At 40.4% G+C, this 16,515-nt stretch overlaps 1 long non-coding RNA gene across 1 annotated transcript; it reads left to right on the plus strand.

Annotated features, from left to right (window-relative positions):
- The first annotated feature begins 5,280 nt into the window (after nucleotides 1–5,280).
- LOC143099583 (uncharacterized) lies at nucleotides 5,281–8,233 on the plus strand. Its single transcript, XR_012981677.1, has 2 exons — nucleotides 5,281–5,634; nucleotides 7,316–8,233. It is a non-coding gene; the product is annotated as an uncharacterized LOC143099583 (long non-coding RNA).
- Nucleotides 8,234–16,515: the final 8,282 nt, after the last annotated feature.

Genomic DNA, 16,515 nt, shown 5'->3' on the forward strand with positions numbered 1-16,515 from the left:
AGTATACTGCAGAGGCATTACAAGAGGGTAATTATCCCTCACAAATGTTTTCCTCCGCTTAGCAGTTGAGAGTGCTTCACCTGCTGTTGTAGCACTGACAAAGACATTACTTTCCATGACAGCATCTACTAACTCATCAAGAAGCCCATCACTGACAGACTGATCATGCTCTTGTAAAACTGTTGTGATTGAATCTCTGACAAGTGGTTTGGACAATGAGAAAATTTTAACCAAATTGTCCACTATGTCTTGAATAGCCATATCTGATACATGAAGAACACTGTGCATTTTCAAGAACAAGGATGCCAAATTGTTTTTCAACTGTACTTGCAATTCACCTACAGTAGTAGTACAACCAGAAGTTTCACATTGTAGTGTATCCAACTCAGGACAATACAAAAAGGAATCTGCCTCATCTAATTCAACTAGTCTCTGCATTACTGGGGCATCAGCGTCTGTTGAGACAAGCTCTTGTTTAAAATCAGATGCATCACCATTTGGATGAGTCCTACTTTTATGTGCATTGAATGACGAATACACATTTGAACGATACTGACAGTATCTATAAGGACAATCCACCATCTCGTGTCGTTTTAAATGCATCCTTAAATGACCGAGAACAGTTTGCACATTAAACGGTTGTTTAAACCCACACAGCTGGCATGTGAATAATGCACATTCTGACTGAGTATGAAGTGTCTGAGTGTGTGACCGTGTCAAATGAATTTTTAGTGCATTTATGGACTGAAATGCGCACACACAGTCATCATAAAGGCATGGCAGTTGACTAATGGACGATACACTGCTAGCATGCTGTAAGCGGTAATGTTGCAGGACCTGCGCCCTGTTATCAAGCAGCACACGACATAACTTACACTTCCAAGACATTGTGTTAAACAGTGCTTACGCCGTAAGTAAGCACTGTTAGTAAGCTTTACTTGGTTAGTCAGTCTACATATTTTTAGAGCTCATATTGGCGAATTGAATTAAGATTGCTGCGCTAGCTGATCCAGCAAATGCTGGCATACAGCAGCCAAATTCTTAGGCTAGCTTCTAGATGCTAACGTTAGCTAGTTCTTAACGTTACTGGACAAAGTTGCACCTATGCCATTTTTGAACAGATGCTGTTTAAACAATATAAACAACGTGCTTTAGGGTCGCCTTCTCCACTTACGTTAAATTCCACTTTTGTGTTCTCTTCTCCTTGTCTCGTAGTCGTGCAGCTCTCTTCTAAAGGTGTTCGAGTGGCGAGTGACTCACTCGGATCTTTCACCCGTGTCTTTAAATTAACCCATGAGTCGCGAGTCTCTAGTATCATTAACTCGGATCAGTTAAGTCCTACTACAATTCAATCTAAAACGATAAGGGCCACACAAACCTCTTGCAACATTAACTAGCCTCCTAGCCCTAGCCATCGTCTGCCAAAAATGTAACAATTTCGTAGGCAACCACAACTCCACAAATCAACTGCAACTAAGTGAGCAGGCAGTCCGAGATAACTGGTTAACTTCCCGCAGAGCCGGAAACATTGCAGACTCACAGACCATGGGACTCAGATTGGAGCGGCTGAGTAGCAATCCGGGTTAGTCGGATCAGCCGGCCGGTTAGGCTACGTTGAGTACGAGTCAGTCGAATCAGCCGGCTACGTTGTCATCATGAGTGGATCTGCGAGAGCGAGTAGCTCCTCCTCGAGGTGAAAAGCAATTCCACAACAAAAGCCATTTCTTTCACTTCTGAAATAACATTCAATGTTCTGCATGTAGCCTAGACATAATTCGATTTGGTGTATAGATGTAGTATATTAAAATGCAATTAGGTCGTGCACTGCACGCTCATGGAGCTGCTTGAGTAGCCTATCTACCCGGGTCAGTCGAATCAGCCGGGCGGGCCGGTTAGGTTGTTATGAGTGCGAGTCAGCCGAATCAGCTGGCTACATTGTCATGAGTGATCTTTAGAGTTACTCCTCGTCAAGGTGAAAAACAAATCCACAACAAAAGCCATGCTTTCACTTCTGAAATAACATATGTTCTGCATGCATAGCCTACTTTAAAATGCAATTAGGTCGCGAAGACAGTCCGAAACATTGCAAGCGCTGTATGGAGAGTAGGCTAGCCAGTCGGATCAGCCAAGCGGGCCGGTTACGTTGTTGTTATGAGTGCGAGTCAGCCGAATCAGCCGGCTACGTTGTCATGAGTGGATCTTTAGAGGAGCGAGTAACTCCTCGTCAAGGTTAAAAGAAAATCCACAACAAAAGCCATGGTTTCACTTCTGAAATAACATATATTCTGCACGCATAGCCTACTTTAAAATGCAATTAGGTCGCGAAGATAGTCCGAAACATTGCAAGCTCTGTATGGAGAGTAGCCAGTCGGATCAGCCAAGCGGGCCGGTTACGTTGTTGTCACGAGTGCGAATCAGCCGAATCAGCCGGCTACGTTGTCATGAGTGGATCTTCAGAGGCGAGTAACTCCTCGTCAAGGTTAAAAGAAAATCCACAACAAAAGCCATGCTTTCACTTCTGAAATAACATATATTCTGCACGCATAGCCTACTTTAAAATGCAATTAGGTCGCGAAGACAGTCCGAAACATTGCAAGCTCTGTATGGAGTTGCTTGAGTACCCAGCAAACACACTAACGTGGCCATCACGTGGCCGCAACGTGATTTTCCAACCAATGTTTACGTTGCCAACCGGAAAAGTGAAAGACGCCTTGATGTTGCCGCCACGTTATTTGACAACATTACCGCGACATATAGGCGACATGCAGGCAACCTTCCTGCAACTTAATGGCCACGTAACCGCAACTTTATAGCAACATTGAAACCCATGTTGGAGGTCGCCAGAATGTTGTCAGGATGTTAAAAAAACAGCTCTGGGCGGATCTGCAGATGCAGTCCTCATTTGCCCACTCACTTGGTTTAGGAAGAACAGAGCGACATTTCACATTTGATTACACCATTTATTTAAATTCATTTAATTTGGGAGTTCCTGCCGATGACTTGATGTGCTGCTGCTGCTGCTGCTCCTCCTCCTCCTCCTACTGCTGCTGCCGGGTGTTGTGCCCCTTCTGGTTTTTCCACCTACTGGTTTCCGAGCTGTTTCCGAGCCTGTCCAGATGTCATGTATACCTATCAACAGCAACTGACTGCTACCCACGTCGACAGATTCGCTACATATTCATAAACATTTTACTGGCCTTTGCATGTCGCACCTCAATAAAAACTGCACTGAACTGAATACCTGAGCACTACATTACTATAACATTTTCCAGCGGGGAAAATGCTTTTTTAAAGTAACCTAATTTCGATTCTCTGTGTCGCGCTGGATTCGAACCCTCATCAGCAAAAGTATCACCATGCGAGACCGCCTCGCTCTCCACTAAACTATCAGCATCTACATAACTTCCGGAATATACCGCTGTGTTCACTCAGTAGGCCATGATTCACCGTTTATCTGAATATTTTGAAACAACTGGTTACCTTGATTTAGGCTTCAAAAACATAACTGTATCATGCACTCTACCTTCTGTTACACCTCTGCGCTATCCATGTGCAAGGATTTGTAATAAAATCTACCAGGCAACGCACGGATCATGAAACAATGGGTCTAAAACAACTGGTTACCCTGCCCTGGAAACGCATGATCTCGCTCTCAAACAGCTAGGTTGCAATAGCCTACGTTCCTTGGATTCATACACAGTTCACGGGCCTTTGCGTGTCGCACCTCAATATAAACTGTACTGAACTGAACATCTGAGCACTACATCACTATAACATTATCCAGCGGGAAAAATGTTTTATTAAAAAAGTAACCTAATTTCGATGATCTGTCGCGCTAGATTCGAACCCTCCTCAGCAAAAGTAACACCATGCAAGATTGTCTCGCTCTCCACTACACTACCAACCGCTACCAACAACTACAAAACTTTTAGGACATGACGTTGTTTTCACTCAGTAGGCCATGATTTACCGTTCATCTGAATATTTTGAAACAACTGGTTACCTTGATTTAGGCTTTAAAAACATAACTGTATCATGCACTCTACCTTCTGTTACACCTCTATTCATGTGCAAGGATTGGTCATACATTCTGCCAGGCAGCGCACGGATCATGAAACATTGGGCCTAAAACAACTGGTTACCCTGGACTGAAAACGCATGATCTCGCTGTCAAACACTCAACAGCTGTAGCTGGAGAGCTTTTGGTGCAAATTAACTAGCACATAATGTTGGTATATGCGCAAGCAGCTTGTGTTTCATCTGTAGCCTAATTGAGGCAAGGTAACCAGTTTCATCCCAATTTAGAAGCTGCTTGTGATAACAGGGATATGAGGTTAACCTTTTAAAATTAAAAACCTGAAATGAAAAGCATTGTAGGGGTTGCAAATACTTATCTTCCGTCGTAAACATAACGTTGTAGGATAGCATAGGCTATAACTTTGAAAAACGAGACGCCATGGCCATAGAAATCTGCTTGTCCTAAACCAAAGGAACTGGCTATTGTAGCTGTTTTTCAGTCTCGAATTCATGCGTTTCCAGGCCAGGGTAACCAGTTGTTTTAGACCCATTGTTTCAGAATCCATATGCTGCCTGGTAGAATTTTTGACAGATCATTGCACACAGATGGCGCAGCGGTGTAGCAGAGTGCACGATATGTTTTAAACCTAAATTAAGGTAACCAGTTGTTTCGGAATATTCAGACAAACAGTGATGTATGACCTGATAGAAAGTAGTTAAACGACTATCGACACAGTGTTGATAGTGTAGTGGGGAACGGTGTGGTCATGCATGTAATTTGTTTTCCTGAAGAGAGTTCGAATCTAGATCATGGTCATGGTCATTAGGCGACTTCTAAAAAATATTTTTCTCGCTGGAGAATGTTATAGTGCTCAGCTGTTCAGTTTAGTACAGATTATATTAAGGTGCGACACGCAAAGGCCAGTGTAGGCCTATGCATCCAAGGAACGTAGGCTATTGCAGCCTAGCTGTTTGAGAGCGAGATCATGCGTTTTCAGTCCAGGGTAACCAGTTGTTTTAGACCCATTGTTTCATGATCCGTGCGTTGCCTGGTAGATTTTATTACAAATCCTTGCACATGGATAGCGCAGAGGTGTAACAGAAGGTAGGGTGCATGATACAGTTATGTTTTTGAAGCCTAAATCAAGGTAACCAGTTGTTTCAAAATATTCAGATAAACGGTGAATCATGGCCTACTGAGTGAACACAGCGGTATATTCCGGTAGTTATGTAGATGCTGATAGTTTAGTGGAGAGCGAGGCGGTCTCGCATGGTGATACTTTTGCTGATGAGGGTTCGAATCCAGCGCGACACAGAGAATCGAAATTAGGTTACTTTAAAAAAGCATTTTCCCCGCTGGAAAATGTTATAGTAATGTAGTGCTCAGGTATTCAGTTCAGTTCAGTGCAGTTTTTATTGAGGTGCGACATGCAAAGGCCAGTAAAATGTTTATGAATATGTAGCGAATCTGTCGACGTGGGTAGCAGTCAGTTGCTGTTGATAGGTATACATGACATCTGGACAGGCTCGGAAACAGCTCGGAAACCAGTAGGTGGAAAAACCAGAAGGGGCACAACACCGGGCCTGCAAGCAAAGAAGAAAACCTTTAGCTTTCAGGTAAGAGCTGCACTTTTTTTGAATTTGTGCAGACTGTCCCGAAGTTTTACTTACGTTTTATTGTGCTGCATACTCCGGGTTCCGAGTAGTGGCAGCTTCTCCTTCCCCTTCAGGTTGCTGCCTCCAAATTTAGTAGTGTGGTCTACAGAAAACAACATTTCAATTAAGAGAGGCACAACATAGCCAACGTTTTCGGTCACCAACCATGAGAGAAAGGGTTCCACTTTCATCTCACACACACAGGCTACTAGCTCGTGTCTTAAAACATGCCAAACTAACGTCTTCTCTGGGGAGTCCGTTACTGCATATATTTCATATAAAATCATAGCACACCATCTACTAATTACACTTGTCATATTCAATAACATTCACATATCATATTAATATTAAAACACTAACATTACAGTACAGTAAAGTACAGTAACAAAGCAGTACAGTAAACGTAAATCTCCGATTGGTTTTTTATATCATTCAATTAGCTCAAAGTTATCCTAGCATGCTACATGCTAGCCCCATTCTAATGCAATTGCTGCTACGCGATGCTAATCACTCGCTAGCCTTAACAATCTTTGCTAGCAGATAAATTACTCACCGGCGTTCAAAAGAAGTGGATAAAGACGTGAAAACAATGAGGGAAGATTAAGGACAAAGTAGAAATAGTAAAACGACTTAAGAGGTATTAAAAATGATTCACGATAGAAAGGTGTCAAGGAGTAAAAGGTTTTGATTCAAAGTCTATTCAAGTGTAACGTTATCGAGTAGAACGTAAAATAAACGAATTCTGGTATCCAAGCAACACGCTTGTCAAAATAAAAGCATTTCCCGTTGACTAGAAAATCGTATGTCCTTCTGGATTGTTAATTATTTTGTTATTTATTCAATTTATGTACCTATTTATTTAACATTGGCAACTAATTTTGGGTTTAGTAACCAATGCTTAGGTGGGTTACACCTTCACCCCTTCTCCATCGACTTTGTTTGTGCATGCACATAAAAATGTCAAAGCAAAATAAGATTTAGGTAAGCATAGACAATTGACTCAACCTAATGTTACATCTAAAAGGCAAGCTTGTATTAACAATGTTTGGTCTCCTCATTGCCAATGCACAGGCTGCAGAGGGCAGCATGGTGGTACTCCTCACATCTGGTGTAGAGTAGAGTTACAGGCATAAAAACAAGATCAGTCAGAGACTTTCAAATGAGGAGACAGCACTCAAAAAATCCTCCATAGAAATGCATGGGGTTAGTTTGTAACGCCAATGGCGTTGTCTACACATATCCCACCCCTTCTTCGCCAAAATGTCGACATGTGTATACATTGAGCCAATCATGTGGTGTGATGTGACTACATTGAGCCAATTATGTGCTGTGTTGTGCAGACATCATGCCAATCATGTGTTGTGAACTCGCCACTGGAGCACACTGGTGTCGTGAAGCCTTGTGCATGCGTATTTCTGCCGAATAGGATGCCCGATGAGTACCCAAAAAGCGTTGCAATATGACTGCCGAGTGGAGGGACTTGCCTAAAAGGACTTTGGAGCAGTCAAACTCAGCTAGCTAGACACAATTGTTCTTGTATAGCTGTCTATGCACACTTTTTCATTTCTCTTGATATTTTATTAAACTGTGAGTGTGTGAACAGAAAGTATTAAGACATTCTTACCTTTTTTTTCTTTTCCAGGGACCGAACTGAAGAGGGATCGATCCACCATTTTGGAGACAACCGGAGGCAACATTGATAACCCTGACTCAGTTGCGACAGCAGAACCAGCATCTCTACGGCTTAAGGACAACTTCAGCTTGATAGAAAACTTGCAACACTTAATTGACATATGAACTGATGTTGGATTGGCACCACTTAGCCTACTTGCTGATCAAATAATTTGGTGAATACAATAATAATTGAATTATAATTAAGCTGGTGTTGTAATGTAGAATTATTTTCTCATGCTATGATTTCATACAACATTTGGGTTCTATGGAATTATTTGTTTTCTTATTGGACAGGAGACAGCTATTCCCAAAAGTGGGAATATCCCAGGTCAATAGAATAATCTGGTGTTTTAAGGTTAATTAGTCGGCGGCAGAATTAATGTATTGAATCAACACAGCATTTGTGATCGCAGGGTTGTTACCTTCGCCACTCGGCCTCAGAACCTCGAGGTTACAGCCAAACAAAACACCTGTGATTATATCATTACCCAACACTCCTACTCACACAATTTCAAATTGCTTAACCTTTTTTCAGCCTTGGTAACTGAATACTAAAATTAAACTTAGGTTGATTGTCAGTTATCAGTCTTATCCTGTGGGTCATGTGCACTGCTGGTATTTTCTTATAACTTAATATAAAGCATAGTTTGGATTGGATTCTGATTAGCAGTCAGTGGTTTAGCTACTCTCCACCTCAGCCTCTCCAAGGTCTTTATGCTCTCTCCTGGTTGACCAATGCCTACCCTGCAACGTGGTTTGTTTGTACACATCACTTGAATTCATGAAACACATGAATTTTACTTCAAATGTTAATAGAAAGAATTGTCAGTGTGATTTATTAATGTGTTCCCTACATGCATTTAAAATAAACGATTCATCAATTCAGTATCTGAATATATTTGATTGCTATTTTTCAGTTTGTGGAAATTAGAAAATTGTAGTTCTGGATGGTAAACATTAATCTCAGTTTAGCATTATTTTTGTGGGGATGAGTCATCAGGTAGTAAATAAACAGTACAAACCAGTGGTCAATTTTTCTGGCTTTAAGATAGTTTGACTTAAAAAATAAATAAATAAATAATATCTCTGATTATTATTGCATTTGATATAACCTCAGCTAACAATTGGTGTTGGGAAACGGCAACATTGCTAAATGACCATAGGGCCACGTTATGGCCACGTTGCTCAAGTCACCAAATGGCAACGTTACCAAATGACCATAGCGCCACGTTGCGGCCACGTTATTTAGACCACTAAATGGCAACGTTGCCAAATGACCATAGGGCCACGTTATGGCCACGTTGCTCAAGTCACCAAATGGCAACGTTACCAAATGACCATAGCGCCACGTTGCGGCCACGTTATTTACACCACCAAATGGCAATGTTACCAAATGACCGTAGGGCCACGTTATGGCCACGTTGCTCAAGTCACCAAATGGAAACGTTACCAAATGACCAAAGCGCCACGTTGCGGCCACGTTATTTACACCACCAAATGGCAACGTTACCAAATTACCATAGGGCCACGTTATGGCCACGTTGCTCAAGTCACCAAATGGCAACGTTACCAAATGACCATAGGGCCACGTTATGGCCACGTTATTTACACCACCAAACGGCAACATTACCAAATGACCTTAGCGCCACGTTGTGGCAACGTTGCTCAAGTCACCAAATGGCCACTTCATAGTGGCAACGTTGTGGCCACGTTGCAGGAAGGTTGCCAGAATGTTAGTTGGCCGTGACCAATTGGCAACTTATAGGCAACGTGGCTGTTTAGTTGTGTGTTAGCTGGGTAGGCTAGCCTACCTGGGTCATTTGGATCAGCCGAGCGGACCGGTTACATTATGTTGTTATGAGTGCGAGTCAGTCGAATCAGCCGGCTACATTGTCATGAGTGGATCTGTAGACGAGCAAGTAGCCTAGTTTCTACTCGTGTCAAGGTGATAATAATATAGGCCTAATGAGAATAGTAGGCTAGTAGTAGTAATAATAATAATAATAATAACAATAATAATAATTTATTCACTGCAGGGCATTTCTACGTTCCTGTTTCTATGTCTACATTGAAAGTCCATTGCTTAGGCGTTAAGACAATAAATAAACAGTCTGGCTCAAACTACTTTCTTTCCCGTGAGTGGGTGGAGGTTTTGATGCTATTATATTAGGCTATTTTATATTATATTATATGATATTATATTAGGCTACCTAACATGATATATATATATATATATATATATATATATATATGTATAGCTATGATTAATAGGCTAATAATATTAGTTGCCTAGTATTAGCTGCATATAATACCTATTAGAATAGATTCCTAGTAGCCTACTATTAGTATATAGTAGTGGTAATAAACATTGTAGCAGAGTAGCATTAGACCTAAGCAAATTTTCTATTGTTAACAAAACAACATGAGCACCAAAAAGATGAACAATGTGTGGATGCACTTTGACCAGGAGAGAAAAACTCTTAGGCTAAATTCAAGTACTGCAAAAACCTGGTCCAAATGGACCAAATCATGGAGGATCCACATCCAACATGAGAAGGCACTTAACGAAATGAAGCACCCCACTGCACTGCTTGAACGTAGGACTGAATTTCTTTGCGATTTAGCAATACTGACTCAAGTGACTCGTTCAACCCGGATCAGTTTAGTGAGTGACTCAGAATAACCCGGATCCTTAAAAGGAATCGAGTTTGACAGGCCTACTCTCTTCTAGTATCTTGTCTGTCTGTCTGGTCAACCGTTGTCGTCGTCTTCGCTCAGCGCTGTCTCCAGGCAGAAGCTCCACCTACAAATTTGCTACATTGGCACCTTTTCCCACGCTTCTTATTTTTTCCAAATGACTCAAAGCGGATGAGTGCTGTCAACTTAAAAGTTAGAATTTGTTCAAATAACTCAGACGATTAGAGTACTAATAACTTTTTTCAATTTTTGAGTGTTTACAAGTCAAAACAATTATTTTACTTGTACTGTTCGGTTTTACAGTGTATAAGTATAAGTATATATACTTTTTTGATCCCGTGAGGGAAATTTGGTCTCTGCATTTAACCCAATCCGTGAATTAGTGAAATACACTCAGCACACAGTGAACACAGTGAGGTGAAGCACACACTAATCCTGACACAGTGAGCTGCCTGCTTCAACGGCGGCGCTCGGGGAGCAGTGAGGGGTTAGGTGCCTTGCTCAAGGGCACTTCAGCCGCGGCCCACTGGTTGGGGCTCGAACCGGCAACCCTCCGGTTACAAGTCCAACTTACCAAGGCTACTTGCTGGTGAAGGAAGTCTGCTTTTTAAAGTTGGTGAAGGGAAAAGAAAATAAATTTGCTGCTTTTATATTGTTGTTTTCATGAGTAAGAGAAAGGACCTCAAGGACTGAGCTCTGAATGGTGACCATCTGCGCTCATCTTCTGTGACTGGACCTAGAATTTTAACAGCAGCACCTGTCCGTGGACTGGGAAATTCCTTCCACATCCAAAAAAAGGAAATTAGGTGACTGTTATATTTACTAAAGTATACCCAGGAAAAAATGAACTGTAAAATTTCACAGTAAAACAATGAAATTTACAGTTCAACTTAAATTTGTTATAGTTCTACCATTGCCTTTACAGTTCGACCATGAATATATCATAACTTGACTATGAACTCTCCCATTACTATGAACTTCATGGTCGGACGTCTGATGCGGACTTTAAAGTTTACAGTTAATAAGTAAAGATGATGATTGACTGCAATTTGTTTATAGTCAGACTGAGGTTTTCATAATTATGAGGTGTACTATAAAGTTTACAGTTCAACTAAACATTTTCAACTTCAAAAGTAAATCACATTTCTGGGATAATACCAGACTGTATGAAATAAAACATGAATTCCCTCTGTTTATATCCTTCACATTCCTGTGCTACCTCTAGGCTACTTTTAAGCCTATGCCATGTTTGATGTGGTCATCAAATAGGCTATGTTTACTTACTCACATGTTAGGCTACTTGTATCGACTAAAGTTTAACAACATGACAGAAAAAACAAACTTTTGATTAAAGAACACAGTGTCATCCATTATCACTTATCATGAACACATTAAAAGCGGTCATGGTAGAACTGTTAATAAATACTTCATGGTTGAACTGTAAAAGATCCATAAGTTGACAGTGTTACTATGAACTATCATAGTGAATTTTACAGTAAAACCATCAAATTACCACAAATAAATTAATAAGAATAGCAGCACTCTTTTTATGGAAGCCTTAGCTATGTAGCTATGACATCATGTGTGCAGGAAGACCATCTTACTCAATTTAGCTCTAATATTCTCAGAGTCCTTGACTCCCCCCTATATAGTATAATAGCACCTGCCAAGGTTAGAAAGACTTCAGTAAACCTAAAACACCATGGAGGAATATCACAGTAGCAAATCAGAAGAGAAAATGTAGTAAAGCTGAACGTAAATTAAACACTAAGCTTCAGATTAACTCATCTTCAAAAAGAGACTCCACATATATAACTGAGTTATGTATAGGGCCAGGCATTCTTCATTAATTGTAACATTATTAACACATTAATAACTCCCGTGCTCTTAGAATATATTAGAGTTCACCACAAGCCTAGACAAAATGTAGCCTCCTTATCTGAATTTACTGCTATGATGGCCAAACCCTTGAAAAAACTGTGCTGCAACTTAGTTCATCTACAGTACCTGCGGTCTTGACGCTCTGCCTACAAACTTCTTTAAAAGTGTTTTCAGCTGTTTGGCATTTGAGCTTATGCAAATTGTGAACCATTCTCAGCTCAGGCATTTTCCCAGCAGCACTTAAGACTGCAGTTATAAAACCTCTCCTGTTGTGTTTGCGGTCAAATGTGACCGATTGACAATTATTTTCTCTCAAAAATATTGTTACCTTATTCTGACTACCATAAGGCGCCATGACTTAACACAGGGCATCTGAACACACAAAAGAATTTTTGATCATTTTCATGACAATTTGAGTGTTTTATTTAACACCCATGTGTATTCCCGGTCTCAAATATGACCGGCCATTAGAAATGAATGGGTGAGAAAATGGTCAGTGTATAAAATTGAATCCAGACACATACTTATTGATTAGATGGACTGTATGTGTGTTTCTGTACATTAAAACACACACACAAACACACCCTCACTCCCCCTATTTGCTTCTATGCCAGCCCCCACTGGAACCTTTCCCCAATAGAATCTTCCCCTTTCTGACTTGCATGAGCTCAGGTCAATGAGGCCTACAGGCCATAAACAGCAAATGGAAGTTCAATAGGTTATATCTATAGAACACACGTTCATACAAAGGTCTATCACACCATTAGATGATAATATATGTGCTACTATGGATTTATAACAAGTTTGGGTGCTGAGATATCATGCAAAACATGAGTACCTTGTCTCACCCCCCACAGCACAAACAATCTCTACTCTTTAAAAACAGCCCCTACAAGATTCTTAGCAATTCTGACCTTTTGATGGTCGAAACTATCTCAGGAACAGAGATATGCCCCAAACAGCCGCTACAAGATTCTTGGCAATTCTGACCTTTTGACGATCGAAACTATCTCAGCAACAGAGACATGAAACTGCCCCAACTGGTCCTTGACAATTCAAGAACTTCAGTGCATTCTCCTCCAAGCACTTTGGGATGCCCCCAAATATGTTGCTGGATGTATTGTAAGCCACCATTCTAAGCTGTTACACATGCCAAAGCTGTTTTGTCATTCAAAATAGGGTATTGGTCTTCACAACTGAACGTAAATGCCCCCCCCCCCTAACAAATACAGCTATCCCTCATGTTATGTCAGTGTCTTTCTGCTCCTCTCGTGTCTACTGAGGCTGCAATGATCACATTCCAACTAGGGCTGGGATAAACGATTATTTTTTAAACAATTAATCTAGCGATTATTTTTTCGATGCATCGATTAATCTAACGATTCATTTTTTCAGTCCGATTCGATTTCGATTCGATTATCGATTATCTCCCCATTAATTGACTAATAGCAACTTATACATGTTGATTTACATATATGTTCTACTATGGATTTATAACAAGTTATAATGCAGCGGTCATTTCTGACCGGGAACACAAAACTAGTAAACATGAAACGAACATAACAGGAGGGTTAAAAAAAGAAACCTGGATTAATCTATACTTAACAATTACAGGCATATTTCAAGCCTCCCCTTTATAGACAAGGTTATTGAAAAGTAGTTGAAAAGTAGTTTTCAATGACAACCTCCAGTCAGGCTTTCCTCAACATCATGCTGAAGCAGCCCTAGTCAAAGTCGTAAATGGCATTCACCTGAATGCAGACTCTGGTAAAATATGATACATACATTTAATAAATTCAAGTCCTACCTAGTAGACAAGTACTTTGTTTCTATCAGCACCTATGTATCAGAGAAAACCACCATGCCATATGGGGTTCCACAGGGATCTATTCTTGGGCCCCTTAACCTGTACCTGTTTAACCTGTACATGCTCCCTCTTGGCCAAATCTTTCAAGAGTACAAGGTAGCTTATCTATGCAGATGACACCCAGGTCTACCTTGCTCTCTCACCAAATGATGTTGGTCCCATTGAGTCACTGGGCCAATCCCACAGACTTTGGTACACATTCTCGCAAAATTTGTAAGGGCTTAGGGCTGTCCCAATGCCGCATTTCAAAAAGCATGAGGGTTTGAGTATACACACTTACTGAGCCCCGTTCCATGAGTCTGCATTGGACTTCACCACAGGTAATTACCCACAGTTCAAAGCGTTGTGACGTTTACCGCAGAGACCAGGGAAATCCAGAAATTACAAAGGTAAACAACAGCACGACACACGTGCATAGTGCACGTGTCAGCAACGTCTTTGTTATTAACCATTCTGAAGTGCTGTCCCAATTCCATTTATACCTATGCCCATGTGGTCTCACACACTCACTCACTTAGCACCTGAGATCAATTAAGTCTGTGAGTCCTTAGTCCTCAGGGCTCCCTTTGGGATTGGCCCATTGTGTCTATGTCTTGAAAAAGTGAATTGCCGGATGCAACATAATTTCTTACAATTAAATAAAGACAAGACAGAGTTCTGTTTTGGAATTGAGATTGAAACTCAGCACCTGTTTGGAATCTAGAGCACTTCAAACCAGAACCTGTGTCAAAAACCTTGGTGTAACAATGGATGGAGATCTTAGTTTCAATGAGCACATCGAAACAATAACTAAATCAGCATTTTGGTACCTTAGAAATATAGACAAGATTTGTTTCTAAGCAGGATTTAAAAACGAATCCATGCCTTTACAGTATATCATGCAGGGTTGCTCACCTCACTGGCCTCCCCCAAAAGTTTATCAGACACCTCCGACTAATACAAAATGCAGCAGCCAGAACAAAGAAAGGAGATCACATCACCCCAATCATCAGGTCCTTGCACTGGCTCCAAGTTAGGTATAGAATTGAATTAAAGTGCTACATTGTCTATACTAAACAGCCTGGGCCTAACATATATTGCAGACATGTTTTCACAATATAAACATACCAGGTCTCTTAGATCTACTGACGCTGGTCTGCTGGTAGTGCCCAAGGTCAAAACTAGGTTGAAATGGCATTTAGCCATATGGTGCCCACTGGAACTCAGATGCCTAGAGATCAGATTTGATCAGATTTAAAAATAAATTAAAAACTCTAATATTTTCTACTGCCTTTGATTAATCTGATGTCTTTTGGTTGAGTTATAAAGTGCATTTTTTATTTATTTATTATTATTATTATTATTATTATTATTATTATTTTGTCTTTAGTGCTGTTTATATTAGGCTACTGTTTACATTATTGTGGGCTACATATTAATCTTGTGTCATTAGCCTACATGTAAAGCACATTAGATGACCACTGTGCATGATAATGCACCACCTTCTTTGTATATCACATTGCACTTTTTTGCACTTCTGATTAGACACAAACTGCATTTCGTTGTCTCTTTGTACTCTGCACAATGACAAAGTTTAATCTAATCTAATCAAATGTGCTATAAATAAATTTACAAACTAGAGCCTCAGAATGTAGGCTTCTAAACATGTCATTAGGTTAATTTATGCCTATCAAATATTAGCCTAAATAATTAAATGTAGATACTTTTTAATAACTATAGTTGCCAATGAAACTATTTTAGCTTCCTTAGTTCTAACGTGTCAGCTGCTTTTGGCGCCAAAAACTCGACGCTGTCATCAGACAACCAAGGGAGACGTTGAATGAAAGATTCTTTGAAGAAGACACTGGTTAGATCCATCCTCCAAGGTTGGACTTATTTTTCAAAGCTGAGTTGACAGAGGAGGTGAAGAGAGATTACATTGGATAACCAGTCACACGAGATTGAAGGGTAAGTGTAGTTTGTCTTTTTATGTTTGTAACGTTAGCTAATAATAATAGAAAATATGAACCACCATCTTCATGGCTAACATTAGCTATCTGCTAACGTTAGCTAGCTAGCTAGTTAACCAGAGCTTTGCTGAGGAGCTAGGGTGAACGTAGACCTAGTTTAGAAATAATTCGGCACCTTTTTGTCCCTTCATGCTACAAATAACTTACTATTAATATAGTAAGATCTAGCTAGAGCTATGTGTAATGTCAATGTTTAACCGTGATGTTAGTGGCTATCTTCCACATAACATTAGCAGTTAAGCATAATGGAGGTTTGGAAGAAAACGGCCAAAGTCTCTCATTTGGCAACGTGACAAGTGAGTGTGATGTCAGAGCCTTTACTTTTAAGATGAAGAAGTAAAGAAAGCCTTCTGCCTTACAGAGGAGTTGCTGGGGGTTCGTGGGCATCAAGATCCCTGTGGAACTAGATTCTGAAGGTGGGTTTAGCACATTTCTGTTTGCAACATATACCGGTATATATAATATATTGCAACTTGACATGTGTGATGTGTTACATTGCCCCTAATCTTTTGAATTAATTTCTGCAATCTCTTTATATATACATATTGCCAAAAGTATTGGGTCACCTGCCTTGACTCGCATATGAATTTAAGTGACATCCCATTCTTAATCCATAGGGTTTACTGTAATATGACGTCGGTCCACCCTTTGCAGCTATAGCAGCTTCAACTCTTCTGGGAAGGCTTTCCACAAGGTTTAGGAGTGTGTTTATGG

Source organism: Alosa pseudoharengus, unplaced genomic scaffold (assembly GCF_046254945.1).
Source record: "Alosa pseudoharengus isolate Yale_2024_CS ecotype anadromous, Long Island Sound unplaced genomic scaffold, YU_APseudo_1.1 YU_APseudo_1.1_scf_3, whole genome shotgun sequence".
Lineage (NCBI taxonomy): Eukaryota > Metazoa > Chordata > Actinopteri > Clupeiformes > Clupeidae > Alosa > Alosa pseudoharengus.